Below are 16,210 nucleotides of genomic sequence, written 5' to 3' on the forward strand. Positions count from 1 at the left end.
TCATTATTGCCTTTCACTTGCACGACCGAATGATATGAAAATAATAATAGTGCAAGAGTGCCATGGACTAAGCTGGAATCCGCAAACATTTTATTCAATAGGAGAAGACAAGGTAAAATGTGCTCTTTATTAGTTCAACAATCATTCATATGAGAGCCACTCAACATTTTCATCGTGGCCTTCTCCTTGGTACAACTCGAATAAAAAAAGAAAAGAAATTCAGAGAAACACAATGAAATATGTTTGGAGTTTTTAGTTTTCTTTAGCAAGCAAAATAAAAGGGAAAAGCAAAAGACAAGAAAAACTATTTACACGGGAAAGCTCCCAATAAGCAAAAGAAGAAAAAGGAAATCTTTTGGGGTTTTCTATTTACTACTACTACTAAGCATGCATAGAAACTAAACTAGCTACAACTAATTTTTTTGGTTTTTCTAAAGTTTTTCAAACAGACAAGAAGAAAGCAAGAAAATAAATCTAAGCATGGATGATACAATGAAAAAGTGTGAGCACCGACAAATGGAATGAGTGAACATGAATGTGAAGTCGGTGGAAACATGTACTCCCCCAAGCTTAGGCTTTTGGCCTAACTTGGTAGTCGATCAGTAGCCTAGAGGGTAGTAGGGATCTTGAGGAGCAGGAATCCACTCGTCCAACTATGGAGGCTCCTCCTGTGCTGCCTCCTTAGCAGCCTAAGCGTTCCGGTAGGCGACGATGTCCGCGGGCATGATCCTATATCCGCCCCTGGCAACAGGATCAAACAAAGTAGGAGCAGGCAATGGAATAACACCACGAGTCCTCACACTAAAAACCAGGTTATACGGAATAGGGATGTGACGAGATTCGATATCGATAAAATGATGGTGATCCATGGCTGCACGATCTAGGTAAACTTTGGTCAGAGGGAAATCATGAGGGCGTATCTCAACCTCGAAGTGAGCCGCTAAACGAGTAGAAAAAATCCCACCATGTATTTCACCCTGGGATTTATTAAGATGGAGGCGTCGAGCCACAATAGCTCCCAAGCTATGAGTGTTGTCGCCCTCTAGTGCTCGACGTAAAATAGCAAAGTCTGGTGCATTGAGCGCACCTACTTTATTTCTAGCAAGCAAGCACTTAGCAACAAATAAAGCAAAATAATGTGCGGCAGGAAAATGTATGCTAGCAGCTGTGGTGGCTGACACCCCTCTCTCATCTCCCACTGTCAAAGTGCGATAAAAATCCTCAAACCCAGCGGGCCTAGGCTCAGCCAAGCTCCCATTAGACGGGATCATGCATATGTCACAAAACTCAGTAAGTAGTATCTGATGGTTTTCAGCATATATATCAAAGCTCACTTCAGGAGGATTATTTCTAGGCAAGAAGGTAAAGCTCTGAACAAATATGTTTGTGAGGATGTGATGCTGGTCACACTCATCTGCGATGAAGTCGGTGAGGCTGGCATTAGCAATATATTGCATGAAATCCTCAAGAATTCCAGCCTCTTGCAGGAACGGGGTGTGCAGCCATTCGCACGGCCGTACCTCCGCCAACCATCAGAGGTGGAGATCACTGTCAAAAGACTTCCCAATAACACCCTTGGAGTTCTTCTTAGAGCCAAACTTCCTGAAGATATTCATGTCCGCGTACAATTTTTCCTATGAACAAAAATCTGAATTTTTAGTCCACAAAAATTTCTCAACAAAACTTCACAAAATTGATAGCAACTACTCATAGGGATACATATAAGCTAGAGCAAGCATTCAAACTACCTAGAACACTAAGAATTCAACATGCAAACACATCTACAGCAGCACCAAGAGTAGCTAATTAATCAAAATATAAGCCACTAAAACAAAAACTAATTGGACAAATGGTGGAGTCACATACCAAGCAAAAATCCCCTGAAACAGTTTCGGAAATGGAGCTTCGAGCAAAGAGATCGAAATCCGCGAGTTTGAGCTCAAGAATACGGGAGAGAAAGTAATGGGGATTTTTTTCTAGAGGTAAGTGATGATGTGGGCTAAAGAGATAAGTGAGGGGGCCGCGTGGGGACCACAACCCACCAGGGCGCGCTTACTAAATTCATGGTATTTTAATTACACGGGAAATTCATAAAATAGACAAAACATGGTATTTTAATTTATTTAACTGATAAAAACAAAGAATAAAAAGTAGGGACAGAAAGTAGTGCTTACTAAATTCATCAACTTCATACCCTTCAAAAATGATCCACTAATAAGGTTGATCAGGTCTTATTAACAACCACTTTCGATTAGCATGAAATCGAAGAACTTTTGTAAATCAATAAGTTACCTCAATGGGGATATGCATTTACCCAACAATAAGTATTTCATATTTCTTTTTCACAGTAGGTAGAGGTATTTGAAAACTTCCAATAGTGATGGTTGAAGATTTTTCCAATAACATTAATACCATTCACTTGGAATTGTTTCTTCGGAAAGTGCACCGTATGCTCATTACCATTGATATGAAAAGTGACCTTGCTTTTATTGCAATCAATAACAGCCCCTGCGGTATTCAAGAAGGGTCTACCAAGGATAATAGACATGTTGTCGTCCTCGGGCATCTCAAGTATAACAAAGTCAGTCAAAATAGTAACATTAGCAACAATAAAGGGCACATCCTCACATATACCAATAGGTATGGTAGTTGATTTGTCATCCATTTGCAAAGATATTTCAGTAGGTATGAGTTTATTCAAGTCAAGTCTTTTATATAAAGAGAAAGGCATAACACTAACACCAGCTCCTAAATCACACAAAGCAGTTTTCACATAATTCTTTTTGATAGAGCTAGGTATAGTTCGTATTCCCGGATCTCCAAGTTTTCTAGGTACTCCATCTTTAAAAGTATAATTAGCAAGCATAGTGGAGATTTCAGCTTCCAGTATTTTTATCTTATTTGTGATGATGTCTTTCATATATTTTGCATAAGGAGGCATTTTCAAGATATCAGTCAAGCGAGTACGCAAAAAGACTAGCCTCAGCATTTCAGCAAAGCATTCAAATTCTTCGTCATCATTCTTTTTTGTTGACTTGGGTGGAAAAGACATAGGTTTTCGAACCCACGGTTCTCTTTCTTTACCATGTTTTCTAGCAACAAAGTCTCTTTTGTCATATCTTTTATTTTTAGCTTATGGGTTATCAAGATCAACAGGTGGTTCTATCTCAACATCATTATCTCGTTCTTTATCATTGGTTGGTTGAGAGTCTTCATGAACCTCATCATTATCTTTTTAATTATCATTAGGTGAGTGTTCATTACCAGATTGAGTTTCAGCATCAGAGATAGAAATTTCATTATCATTATTAGGAGGTTTTTCTATTTCGGGTTCTCTAGAAGTGTGCAAAGTCCTATCATTTTTCTTTTTCTTTCTGTTTCTAGAATGACTAGGTGCACTAGTGTTAGCTCTTTGTGAATCTTGTTCAATTCTTTTTGGGTGTCCCTCATGATAAAGTGGTTCCTGCATCATTTTACCTCCTCTAGTTGCAACTCTAATAGCAAAGTCATGCATATTATGATTCATTTCATCAAGAAATTCTCTTTGTGATTTAGCAACTTGTTCTAATTGAGTTTGAACCATAGAAGCATGTTTTCCAACACCTCTAACATCATTTGATATTCTAAATAACAAGTCACTCAAGCGAGCAATCATATCAGAATTATATTACAATTGTTTCATAACATTTGCATTGAAGTGATCTTGTTATCTAATGTAGTTTTCAAACTCATAAAGGCATTGACTAGGATGCATATTGTGAGGATTGTCATTATCATTAAACTTCATAAGAGAATTTACCTCTACCACCTTAGGCAGTGGTGGTGTATTAAGCCCGTGTATTTCTTCAATAGGAGGTAAATTTTTAACATCCTCGGCTTTAATACATTTTTCCTTCATAGATTTCTTTGCCTATTGCATATCTTCAGGATTGAGATATAACATACCCCTCTTCTTCGGAGTGGTTTTAGGCGGTGCTTCAGGAATAGTCCAATCATCATAATTTTTCAATATGTTATTCAATAATTCTTCAGCTTGTCCAATAGTTCATTCCCTGAAAACACAGCCAACACAGCTATCTAGGAAGTCCCTAGAAGCATCGGTTAGTCCATTATAGAAGATATCAAGTATTTCATTTTTCTTAAGAGGATGATCAGTCAAAGCATTAAGTAGCTGGCAAAGCCTCCCCCAATCTTGTGGGAGACTCTTTTCTTTTGTTTGCACAAAGTTAAATATTTCCTGTAAGGCAGCTTGTTTCATATGAGCAGGAAAATATTTTTCAAAGAAGTAGTAAATCATATCCTGGGGACTACGCACACAACCAGGAGCAGGATTGTTGTACCAAGCTTTAGCATCACCCTTTAATTAGAAAGGAAATAATTTGAGAATAAAGTAATAACGAGTTTTCTCATCATGAGTAAAAAGGGTGGCTATATCATTCAACTTAGTAAGATGTGCCACAACAGTTTCAGTTTCATAACCATGGAAAGGATCAGATTCAACCAGAGTAATTAGCTTTGGGTCGATAGAGAATTCATAATGCTTGTCATCAATAAAGATAGTTGAAGTAGCAAACTTAGGATCACATTTCATTCTAGCATTCAGAGATTTTTCCTTATACTTGCGTAGTAATTTCTCTAGATCATCTCTATCATTGCAAGCAAAAATATCTGTAGTTGTTTCTTCACTCATAACATAACCTTCTGGTACCTTAGGCAATTCATATCTCGGAGGGCTAGTTCTAGCAGGTGTTTCAGGAGTTTCAGTTTCAAGCTCATCATCAGATTCAACAACATCATGTTGTATAACTCTAGCAATTTATTTATCAAGAAATTCACCAAGTGGCACATCATCATTATCAGGCAAGGTACTATCATCATCATAAGCATCATTCATAGTATAAGTAGCATCATCAATAACTTGCAACATATCAAAATTAATAGCATGTGGTGGTGTTGCAAGTTTATTCATAACCGAAGGTGAATCTAAAGCAGAACCGGATGGCAGTTCCTTACCTCCCCTTGTTCGTGAGGGAAATATCTTAGTCTTTGGATCCTTCAGATTCTTCATAGTGATAATATGATAATAATCCCAAGTGACTCAACAAATATAGCTATGCTCCCCGACAACGGCGCCAGAAAAAGGTCTTGATAACCCACAAGTATAGGGGATTGCAACAGTTTTCGAGGGTAGAGTATTCAACCCAAATTTATACATTCGACACAAGGGGAGCCAAAGAATATTTGAAGGTATTAGCAGCTGAGTTGTCAATTCAGCCACACCTGGAGATTAATTATCTGAAGCAAAGTGATCAGTAGCAAAGTAGTTTGATAGTTTTCATAGTAGTAGCATCAGCAATAGTAACAGTGATAGCAGTAATTTTGTAGCAAGTGTAACAGTGATGATAGCAGCAGTAACTTAGCAGAAACATTAATGAAAAGTTTGTAGGCATTGGATGGGTGACTTGTTGGATGATATTCGTCATGTGAAAGTTATAACCTAGGGCGATTCGGCACTAGCTCCAATTCATCGATATAATGTAGGCATGTATTCCGTAAATAGTCATACGTGCTTTATTAAAAGAACTTGCATGACATATTTTTTTGCTACCCTCCCGTGGCAGTGGGGTCCGTATTGGAAACTAAGGGATATTAAGGTCTCCTTTTAATAGAGAATCGGAACAAAGCATTAACACATAGTGAATACATGAACTTCTCAAACTACGGTCATCACCGGGAGTGGGCCCGATTGTTGTCACTCCAAGGTTGCCGGATCATAACACGTAGTAGGTAACTATAACTTGCAAGATCAGATCTAGAACATGGATATAATGATGATAACATAAACGGTTCAGATCTGAAATCATGGCACTCAGGCCTAAAGTGACAAGCATTAAGCATAGCAAAGTCATAGCAACATCAATCTAGGAACATAGTGGATACTAGGGATCAGGCCCTAACAAAACTATCTCGATTACATGATGAATCTCATCCAACACCTCACTGACCAGCGAGCCTATGAAGGAATTACTCACTCCCGGTGGGGAGCATCATGGAATTGGCGATGGAGAAGGGTTGGTGATGACGAAGAACGAAGACCCCCCCCTCTCTGGAGCCCCAAACAGACTCCGGATCTGCCCTCCCGGGGAAGAACAGGGCTTGGCGGTGGCTCCATCCCGTGGATCGCGATAATTCTTTCTCCCTTTTTTCTCCGAAAATAGGAATTTATAGTGTCAGGGTTGAGGTCTGTGGGGCCACCAGGTGGGTACAACCTTCCTACACGCGCCAAGAGAGGGGCGCGCCCTGGTGGGTTGTGCCCACCCAGGGGCCCCTCTCTGGTAAGTCTTGGCTCCAGATATTCTTATATATTATATAAAAATTCCTCGCAAAGTGTTGTTCCATTCCGAGAAATTTTATTTCTGCAGAAAAACAACACCATGGTAGTTCTGCTGAAAACAGCGTCAGTCTGGGGTTAGTTTCATTCAAATCATGCAAATTAGAGTCCAAAACATGAGAAAAAGCGTGAGAAAAAGTAGATATGTTGGAGACATATCATAAATCAAGAACAAGAGAGAGAGAGAGAGATAGAAAGATCAAACACATAGCTACTAGTACATACCCTCATCCCCGAGGGTGAACTACTCCCTCATCATCATGGTGGCCGCCGTGATGATGAAGATGGCCTTCGGTGATGATTTTTATCTCCGGCAGGGTGCCGGAACAGGGTCTTGATTGAGTTTTCGTGGATACAGGGGCTTGCGACAGTGGAACTTCCCATCTAGAGTTCTTTTGGGGGGTTTTGGTATTTATACAAATTTTTGGCGTTGGTTTCACGTCAAGGGGGTGCCCGAGGGGCCCACAAGCTTGGAGGGGCACCCCTAGGCTTTTGGCTCCCTCGTCCACTTCTTGGCCTAGATCCAGTGCTTTGGGGGTCTCTTTTGGTCCATAAAAAATCACCGTAAATTTTTTGCTCATTCTGAGAACTTTATTTCTACACAAAAAATGACACCACGGTAGTTCTGCTGAAAACATCGTTAGTCCGGGTTAGTTCTAATCACATCATACCAAAACCATATTAAATTGTTGTAAATATGGCATGAATACTTCATAAATTATAAATACGTTAGAGATGTATCATATGCCAAGTCTTCGGAAGACTCCATCTTGAATACGCCGAGGGCCACGACTTGTGTGGCCCATTCTTTCCTTGTCGATGGGTCCTCGACCGACCCATGAATGGTGTGCACCTTCTAATCCAGGACACCATTAGTAGCCCCTGAACTGGTCTTCAAGTTGAGGACACTTTACCTTCCATGGAGCGGCTTCATCTTCTGATCTTCGGCTTCGTAGGCGAGTTCTATCTTCCACATTGGCTTCTAAATCTGAGGACTTAACTTGAATCCCAAGGTCCTTTTATGTTCCACCATTGGCTTCTACGTCCAGTGTCAATCCGGGCAGTGATATACTCCGGATAATGTGGTTTCATCGAATCTGAAGACTCCTAATTTGAGGACTCCAGGTCCGAAGCTTCTTTACGCCGAGGTTGGTTCCTTATAAGATAAGTTTTACTCTCCGAGGATACTCGACGACCCTTGGCAGTCTTGTGGTCCGACACCTCGATATGCTCGCCAAAAAGGATTGTAGTGAGCCCACAGATCCGTTTTAGCGGTGTCTTTAACTTCCTTTCCTTGATTCATGTTCCCAAACAACGCACGACGCCTGGGAAGCATGTGGATTAATTATCGGGGACTCAAACATCCCATCGCAGCCCGTCCTATCACGGTGAATATAATCCCAAGGGGGAGGTAATTTTGCCTTCACCCTGACTGTTTCTTCCTTGTGCCAATGCAACTCTCCCACCCATCTTTGCTTCTAGAGTTCCAACAATGGCGCATGCTCCTGGATCATGAAAGCGCCCAAACGGTCCCCTCCTGGATTGGAAGAGTTACTCAGTTACCGATGTCGCTTGAAGCTACGTCGGTATTTCCCCAAAGAGGAAGGGATGATGCAGCACAGCGGCGGTAGGTATTTCCCTTAGATATGAAACCAAGGTTATCGAACCAGTAGGAGAACCAAGCAACAAAACGTAAACAACCCCTGCACACAAATAACAACACCTCGCAACCCGACGTGTTAAAGGGGTTGTCAATCCCTTTCGGGTAACGGCGCCAGAAATGGTGCATGGATGGGAGATAAATTTGTGATAGACCGAAATAATATATCACAAATAAAATAAAGTGTAGGAAAGTATTTTTGGGTTTTTGGTTTAATAGATCTAAAAATAAAAGCAAATAAAAGAGTATATCGCAAAGGCAATGATACGTCTCCAATGTATCTATAATTTTTTATTGTTCCATGCTATTATATTATCTGTTTTGGATGTTTAATGGGCTTTAATATGCTCTTTTATATTATTTTTGGGACTAACCTATTAACCAGAGTCCTAGTGCCAGTTTCTGTTTTTTTGCCTCTTTTAGAGTTTCACGGAAAAGGAATACCAAATTGTCATGAAGTTGACACGGCAGATGTCCTAGAACAAGGACTTAGTCGTAGGGCCATCGCACTAGGACGCTTAAAGGGGTTGATCAGGACAAAGGACACACGAGAGAGTTTTTATACTAGTTCGGCCCCTTACGATGAAGGTAAAAGCCTACGTCTAGTTGGAATTGGTATTGCTAAGGTTTCGATCTCCAAGAGGCTCAACTCGCCGGCTTGGTTATCGAATTTGTTGTTTCTTGCCCTAAACCGCCATCTGGTCGTCCCCTTATATACACGGGTTGATGCCTGTTGGCCTACAGAGTCCCGGCCGGCTCATAATCGTGCCCGGCTCGGTAACTTCCCTTACATGCCTTTGTTTACAAGTATTTCCTTATATAGAGCGGTTTACAATATCAGGCTTTAAGCCAGCCCCAGGCCTTTGGGCCTTCTATATATTTAGTAAATTATCATCTTAAATGTTTTATTGGGCTTCTTCTGTCACCCGCCATTAGGGCTGACCCGGCCCCTTCTGGGCGGGTCATACTGGTAGTAATATCCCCAACATTAGGCCCCAGGTTGACTTTGAACTTTGTTCTTTGTCAATCTTCAATACTTTGATGAAATCCATCCTCTGTCTGAAAACTTCTGTAACCCGCCGTGACGTCATCTTCTGGAAACACAAAAAACCTTCATGACGTCATCTTTCAACGGATCTTTCATTTTTTTTAATGCCTTCCGAGAATCGAGGCGTCCATTTATTTGGATAATCATTTATTCGGGTCTCCTTGATTTTCGCGACCGCCTCTTCACGCACCCCCTTATAAATAGATACCACTTAGGTCTTTTTCCATTCTCCGTATTCCTCCTCTCACTGCCTCACTACCGTTCGAGCTCTGCCACCGCCGGAGATCTCCTCGTCTTCCTCACCTCCAGCTGCTGCATCGACCTGACTCATCCAGAGCAACACGACGGACCCCCGCAGTAGCTCTGCATCTATGAGTCCCTTTCCCTTTCTGTCTTAGATCCGCATTACAGCTTCTCGAGTTCATTGGTGTTCGTCGGTGTGCATCGCCGCTCTTTACAGATTATTGATAGATTTTATCCTCGATGCCTCTTTCTGATCATCAGATATTATAGAATTGCTGCAGTAGCTGTTTTGCCTTCTTTTGATAGCAGTAGATCCCTTTTCCCTGTATAAACGCTTTGTTAGCTGAGGAACTTGTCTGCACAAGACCTTTTTAGGTTTGGGATTTTTTTATTTTTGGGACAGCCATTTGATCCAAAATAATAATAACCTTTTAGTGAAACTTGTTTATGCAAACACTTAGCAGGATCTGCTTTCTGAGAAAGTTTGTAGTCATGGCGGCTTATCACTCCGGCTCTCTTTTCCTTATATGCCATTAGCCCTTAGTTAAGCTGCCATTACTTGTTTTAGAACTTCAACCTTTAACTGTTAATTGAACCGGCATTTTGTTTTTCCTTTTCCAGTCCCTTATACATCATGCTGTCAAAGACACCCACCATCTGCAATTGGGTCCCTTCAACCATAACTGAGGAGCGTCTGAAAGAGTTCTTCCTCATTGAATTTCTGCCTTCAAGAAACATCATGTCTTATCGTGCTCCTGACCCGGAGGAAGAACGACCCAATCCAAAAGACGGTGAAGTGATCGTCTTTACTGATCACATGAACCGGGGCTTCTCACCGCCTGGCTCAAAAAATTTCAGAGAAGTTCTTCACTTTTTCAAACTCCATCCTCAGGATATTGGGCCCAATTCCATATCCAATATTTGTAACTTCCAAGTGCTCTGTGAGGTATATCTTCAGCAAGAGCCCACTGTGGAACTATTTAGAGAGTACTTCTATCTGAACCGGCAAAATGAGTGCACGAATGGCCTTAGCTTAGAACTTGGAGGCATCTCAATTCAGCACTGGCAGGGTGCAGTTTTCCCTCTCATAGTTTTACCAAGTCACCCAAAGGACTGGAACCAAACTTGGTTTTACTGTCAGGACGTCTCACCCGCCAATGAGAAGCCACTGCCGGGTTACCGCCCCAATTGTCTTGACACCAAGTTCGCCCTGCCAGATAAACTTACCGTTGCTGAAAGCAAGAAACTGATTCCATCTATCAGAAGAATCAATGGTTTGTTGGGAACGGTTTAACCGGAGTCGATCTGACCCGCTGCTGGATCTCATGGCGGATTATTCCATTAAGTTGTCGTTCAAAGTTGATGTATGAATATGGTGGAGACCCGGATGATTCTCTCCGTCATACCCCGGTTCAACTAACCGAAGAAGATGTTGTCGCAATGCCAAATATTCTAGTGAATGCGAAGTACGGAGATTGCAGTGTTGTTGGGTTAAATCCCTTAGAAGTAAGGGCATTCTAATTTTTTTCCTTTGTATTTTGTCCGGCCGTATTGTTTATCACTGATCCTTCCTCTTGTCTTTGTAGGCCAACTCTGACTTTTGGAAAGTGAAATACGATCACGAAGCTGCCAAGAAGGCGAAACTTGCCGCCATGAACGCCAAGAAATCGACCCGGAGAACGAAGAAGAAAAAGAAAACCATCGTTGAAGATTTGACGAAACTTGATGACTCGTCTGACTCGGAGGTAGCCCTTGATTCCCTTGGCCAACTTTTTAACAATGTTATTGACACTGATCCTTACCAGGACGACACTGGGGCTAGTCAAGCCGGGGAAGCAGAGGTAACTATCATTTACTCCGACTCAGAGCCCTTACCAAGACACAAAGTTCGACGAGTGATCCGTAAAGTAAGGTTTTCTAACCCCTTAGCTCACTTGGATCTCAACTTTCATTTGAAAAAGCAGCAGCATGAAAGCCGTCGTGAAGTTGAGATTGAAGATGAGCCGGTTGTCGTCCTTCAACAGACCCCTCAGAAATGTCTGAATGAGGTTTACTTATTACTGTCTTTAACTTGTTTTAATGGATCCTGCTCCTTGTATTTCTTTTAACTCCTTTCTCTTATCTTTTCAGGAGGTGTCTCGTTCTTCAGGCGACTCATCACAAACACAATTTCCGGCTTTCAAGACTACTCCTGGGTAATCAGAAATCCTCTTTTCTTCCGGGTTTGATCAATTGTTACCTAGATGTTGACTATCTTACAATATTTTTCCTTAGCGGTCAGGCTAAATCCAATAAGGCAAAGGCAGCAAAACCAGCAGACGAGCCACCAGTACTAGCATCTGAACCGGCTAGGCCGCCTTCTCCATTAACTGTTGCCCCAGAAGATCCGCCTATTATTAATGAAGCAAATCCTCCGGAGCCGTCCCTTGACAAAGCCACTATAAATCCTTCTATGGCCGGACCATCAAGCTCAACCGACCCGCCATCTCCACGTGTTCAAGATGTTCAAATTACTGGGAGCCACTTTGTTGAGCCGGGGAATCCAATGGTGTTAGCTCGGCGCACAGCAAAGCAAGAAGCATTGGAGAGGCAGAAGGTGCGCTTGGATGCTGCCAACTATGACCGCCTCAATGCCAGTGATATCTTATCCGGCTATCTCAGTCATGTACATTCCAGTCGTGAATCTGAGATCGAGATGGTCAAGTAGCTTCAATTGAAGTATGAGGTATGTTGCTTCCGGTTTACCAATATTCCTTCAGCCCCCAAGTCTCCAGATTATGAGAGGAACGGAATAACCTGTAGACTTAAAACATAGGCCGAGACTTCTACCTCTGAATCTTTGCCTGATATCGATTGAACAAAACTTCATTCATAGTCCCCAAGGACCGGTTTGTTTTGATCAGTAATGAATCGATACTTTAGAATGAAAAACCATCTGCAAAGTACTTAATACTCCGGTTTAACCTTGATAAACTTGCTGAATTGGGTACATTAGCCCCCAAGTGCCAAGTGCTATTACTTTGTAAAGGACTTGGGACTTCAAATACGTTGGCAGAATCATAAAAATTTGATTTGGCATACATTAGCCCCCAAGTGTCAAGTGGTTTATTTGTAAAGTACTTGGGACTTGAATCTTGAATTTAAATACTAGAATTTGAAACCAAGTCTTGACTTATCTGAACATTTCACAGAATGCATTGTCTGAATTGAATTATCAATTATCTGACGCAAAGACCCGGCTAGCAAGTCAAGAGCCTGAAATCAAATCTTCCACTTCCAAACTACAAATGAGCCTTTCTGCAACGGAAAAGTTGAAGACCAGCTTTGCTACCAACAAGAAGGCTTGGGAAAATGAGAAAACACTCCTGACCCAACGAGCTGAGACAGCCGAAACGGCTCTGAAAGAAATTTCAATAGAGCTGAACAGTTTGAAGGGTCGGGTGTCTCAGATGGTCACTGCTATCTCCGATAAGCTGCCTGAATTGACCTTTCATATAATTTTTTGTCAAACTGGAATATGAACCGCCAACTTACTCTGTTAAATATATGCAGGTCCGCGAAGTAAAAATCTGAGCCAAGACCCGTTGATTAAACTGAAGGTCGTATACACCTTAGTTGAACAATTGTACATTGGTGCACAACGGGCTCTGGCCGCTATCTCTCCTGCAAATCAAGGACCGAATCGGCTTAGCGATGTCGTGAAGAAGCTATCCATCCTTCCGGCGAGATTCCAAGAAGTAAAACGCTCCTGCGTGCGAGTCGGAGCTTTGACTGCCCTAAGCCGCTCCAAGGCTTGGCTGCCAGACCTAGACCCGGCGGACGTGGCAAGAGGTTACCCTACTTTGAAGGAGGATGGGTCTTAGTTTGATTAGGATGATTTCATAGCGTGTGTACACGAAGTCCGACCTCAGGCGACTAGTCTTGGATAAGACACCAATGTTGACAAGTACCAGCCGGGTTTTGACAATGAAAATAAGAAGATGGCCACTCCTTCATACAAAGTAGCACACATGATCCCACCTGTGAGAGAAGATACCTTTGCTCCGGAAATTGACCCGGTCGGCCTGATTGACGACGAAGCCGAATTTGTCGCCATGAACGGCTTTGATTGGTCAAAATCCAATTTCCAGCAAACAGAAGGTGGTGAACCAGCGAGGGAGGGACAGTGATCATCTTCCTAGGCTTATAAAGCCTTGTAATAACTTTAGTTAAAACACTGCATGTTTGCTTATACCGTCGTGCATAAAATACTTCTTATGTGAATTTGTGTTTCAAATGTCAATGTATGCATTATTTAATGTTTGTCTCTGCAATGGTTGAACTTCGTTCCTGTGAATATAAGGAAAAGACTGGCAAGGCGGTTTAGAACCAACTAGGCTTAAACAACTAATGTACAACCCATAAATTTACCTCATTAATAAAAACAGAGACTAATGTAAATAAAGCGTAAGGTTTAATACTAACTCTTGAGTTAACACAGCAGGTAAGCGCGTATAGGTAAAAACCATACCTTATCCTTGTTGATCCCTAGATTGCCGGTTTAGATAACCCGGGTGATGAATTGATAATTCAATATGTATGAAAAGTTAATATTCCTTGAACACTCAATAATCATCATATCTTAGTAGCTCGTACCTTTGGATGCTTGCACCACCGGCTTGAATAACCCGGGCGGCTGTGTTGTCCAATAATTGAGCCGGCGAAGAAAACCAGGCTATCTTATTTGTAATATTGAAAACAACAAAAACTCAAAAGCAAGCAACAGATAATGAACATAATTTTAACTTTGTTTTGAAAAGGTTGGGGGTTCCTGATCCAAATACGATCAGTAAACCGGACCAAAGGGGTTAAGCTAAGGTTCGAATACGACCATATAGCCCCCAGTGGCTTTGGCATTGCGCCGAGCAAGAGGGTACCGACAGCTATGTTCTCTTTGGTTCGAATACGACCTATGTTTGAACAGGAAGCCCCCAAATGACCTTGAGAGGTTTTTAACGACCCTGATTCGAATACGATCCAAGTTGGACTCAAAAAGGGTTAAGCTATGATTTGGATACGATCAAGAAGCCCCCAAGTGAGTTTGGCCTTGAGCCGATCAAGAGGGTTACGACAGCTATGTTCTCTTTGGTTCGAATACGGCCTATGTTTGAACAGGAAGCCCCCAAGTGACCATGAGATTTGCAGCTAGATTTGGATACGATCATGAGCTGGACCAAAAAGGTTAAACTTGATTCAAATATGATCAGCTCCTTAATAGTCATATGTAAGAAATAATAAAGATGTATAGTCTGTGAAAAGAAAGGAGATCGATGGTCTTATTTTATTGCTTATCATAGTATATACAACGTGAACGTATGTACATTTTGAGAGCCGGTGGCTCAGGTGTAATATGGCCGAAGTTGAGCAATGTTCCATCGCCGGCAGGTCTCCTCTTCCGACTTACGTGAGTCTGCATGCTCTCGAACGTCAATGAGGTAGTAGGACCCATTGTTTAAATTTTTACTGACCACAAAGGGTCCTTCCCAAGGTGGGGATAACTTGTGTGCATCTGAAAGATCTTGGACGAGCCGGAGCACCAAGTCGCCTTCCTGAAAAGTCCTGGACTTAACCCAGCGGCTGTGATAACGACGCAGGTCCTGTTGATAAATTGCTGACCACGCTGCTGCTAAGTCTCTTTCTTCATTCAACAAGGCAAGCGCATCCTGACTGGCTTTTTCATTGTTAGCTTCAACATAAGCCGCCACATGGGGCGAGTCATGACGGATGTCACTAGGCAATAGTGCTTCTGCTCCATAAATCATGAAGAAGGGTGTGTAACCCATAGACCTGTTGGGTGTAGTATTGATACTCCATAACACTGAAGGCAGTTCCTCTACCCAACAACCCGGCATTCGCTGTAAAGGAACCATAAGCCCGGGTTTTAGCCCTTTCAGAATTTCCTGATTGGCTCTCTCAGCTTGACCATTGGATTGAGGATGATCTACAGAAGAGACATCAAGCCGGATGTGCTCTCGCTGACAAAATTCTTCCATAGCCCCTTGGGACAGATTAGTGCCATTGTCTGTGATAATACTGTGTGGAAAACCGAAACGGAAGATTACTTTTTTCACGAACTGAACCGCTGTGGCTGCATCACACTTACTCACAGGCTCCGCCTCAACCCATTTGGTGAATTTATCAACAGCCACCAAGAGATGTGTCTTTTTATCCTTAGACCTTTTGAAAGGTCCCACCATGTCAAGCCCCTAGACCGCAAACGGCCAAGTGATTGGAATCATCCGGTGTTCTTGAACCAGCACATGCGCTCGTCATGCAAATTTTTGACATCCATCACATCTACTGACCAGATCTTCCGCATCAGCGTGAGCCGTCAACCAGTAAAAACCATGATGAAACGCCTTGGCCACTAAAGATTTTGACCCGGTGTGATGACCACAATCTCCTGCATGGATCTCACGAAGGATTTCTTGACCTTCTTCAGGGGAAACACACCGTTGAAATGCTTCGGAAACACTGCGATGAAATAACTCTCCATCCGAAATCGTCATGGACTTAGACCATCGGGTTATCTGCCGAGCCAGGGTCTCATCCGCTGGCAACTCTCCCCGGGTCATGTAAGCCAAGAACGACACCGTCCAATCTGGGATGACATGAAGAGCCGCCACCAACTGCGCCTCCGGGTCAGGAACAACTAAATCTTCTTCTATGGGCAACTTGACAGAGGGGTTATGCAAAACATCGAAAAAGGTGTTGGGTGGTACCGGCTTACACTGAGACCCCAGCCGGCTTAAAGCATCAGCTGCTTCGTTCTTTCGACGGTCAATGTGTTCCACCTGATAACCTTTAAAATATCCTATAATAGCATCGA

This window comes from Triticum aestivum, chromosome 1A (genome assembly GCF_018294505.1).
Source record: "Triticum aestivum cultivar Chinese Spring chromosome 1A, IWGSC CS RefSeq v2.1, whole genome shotgun sequence".
Classification (NCBI taxonomy): Eukaryota; Viridiplantae; Streptophyta; class Magnoliopsida; order Poales; family Poaceae; genus Triticum; species Triticum aestivum.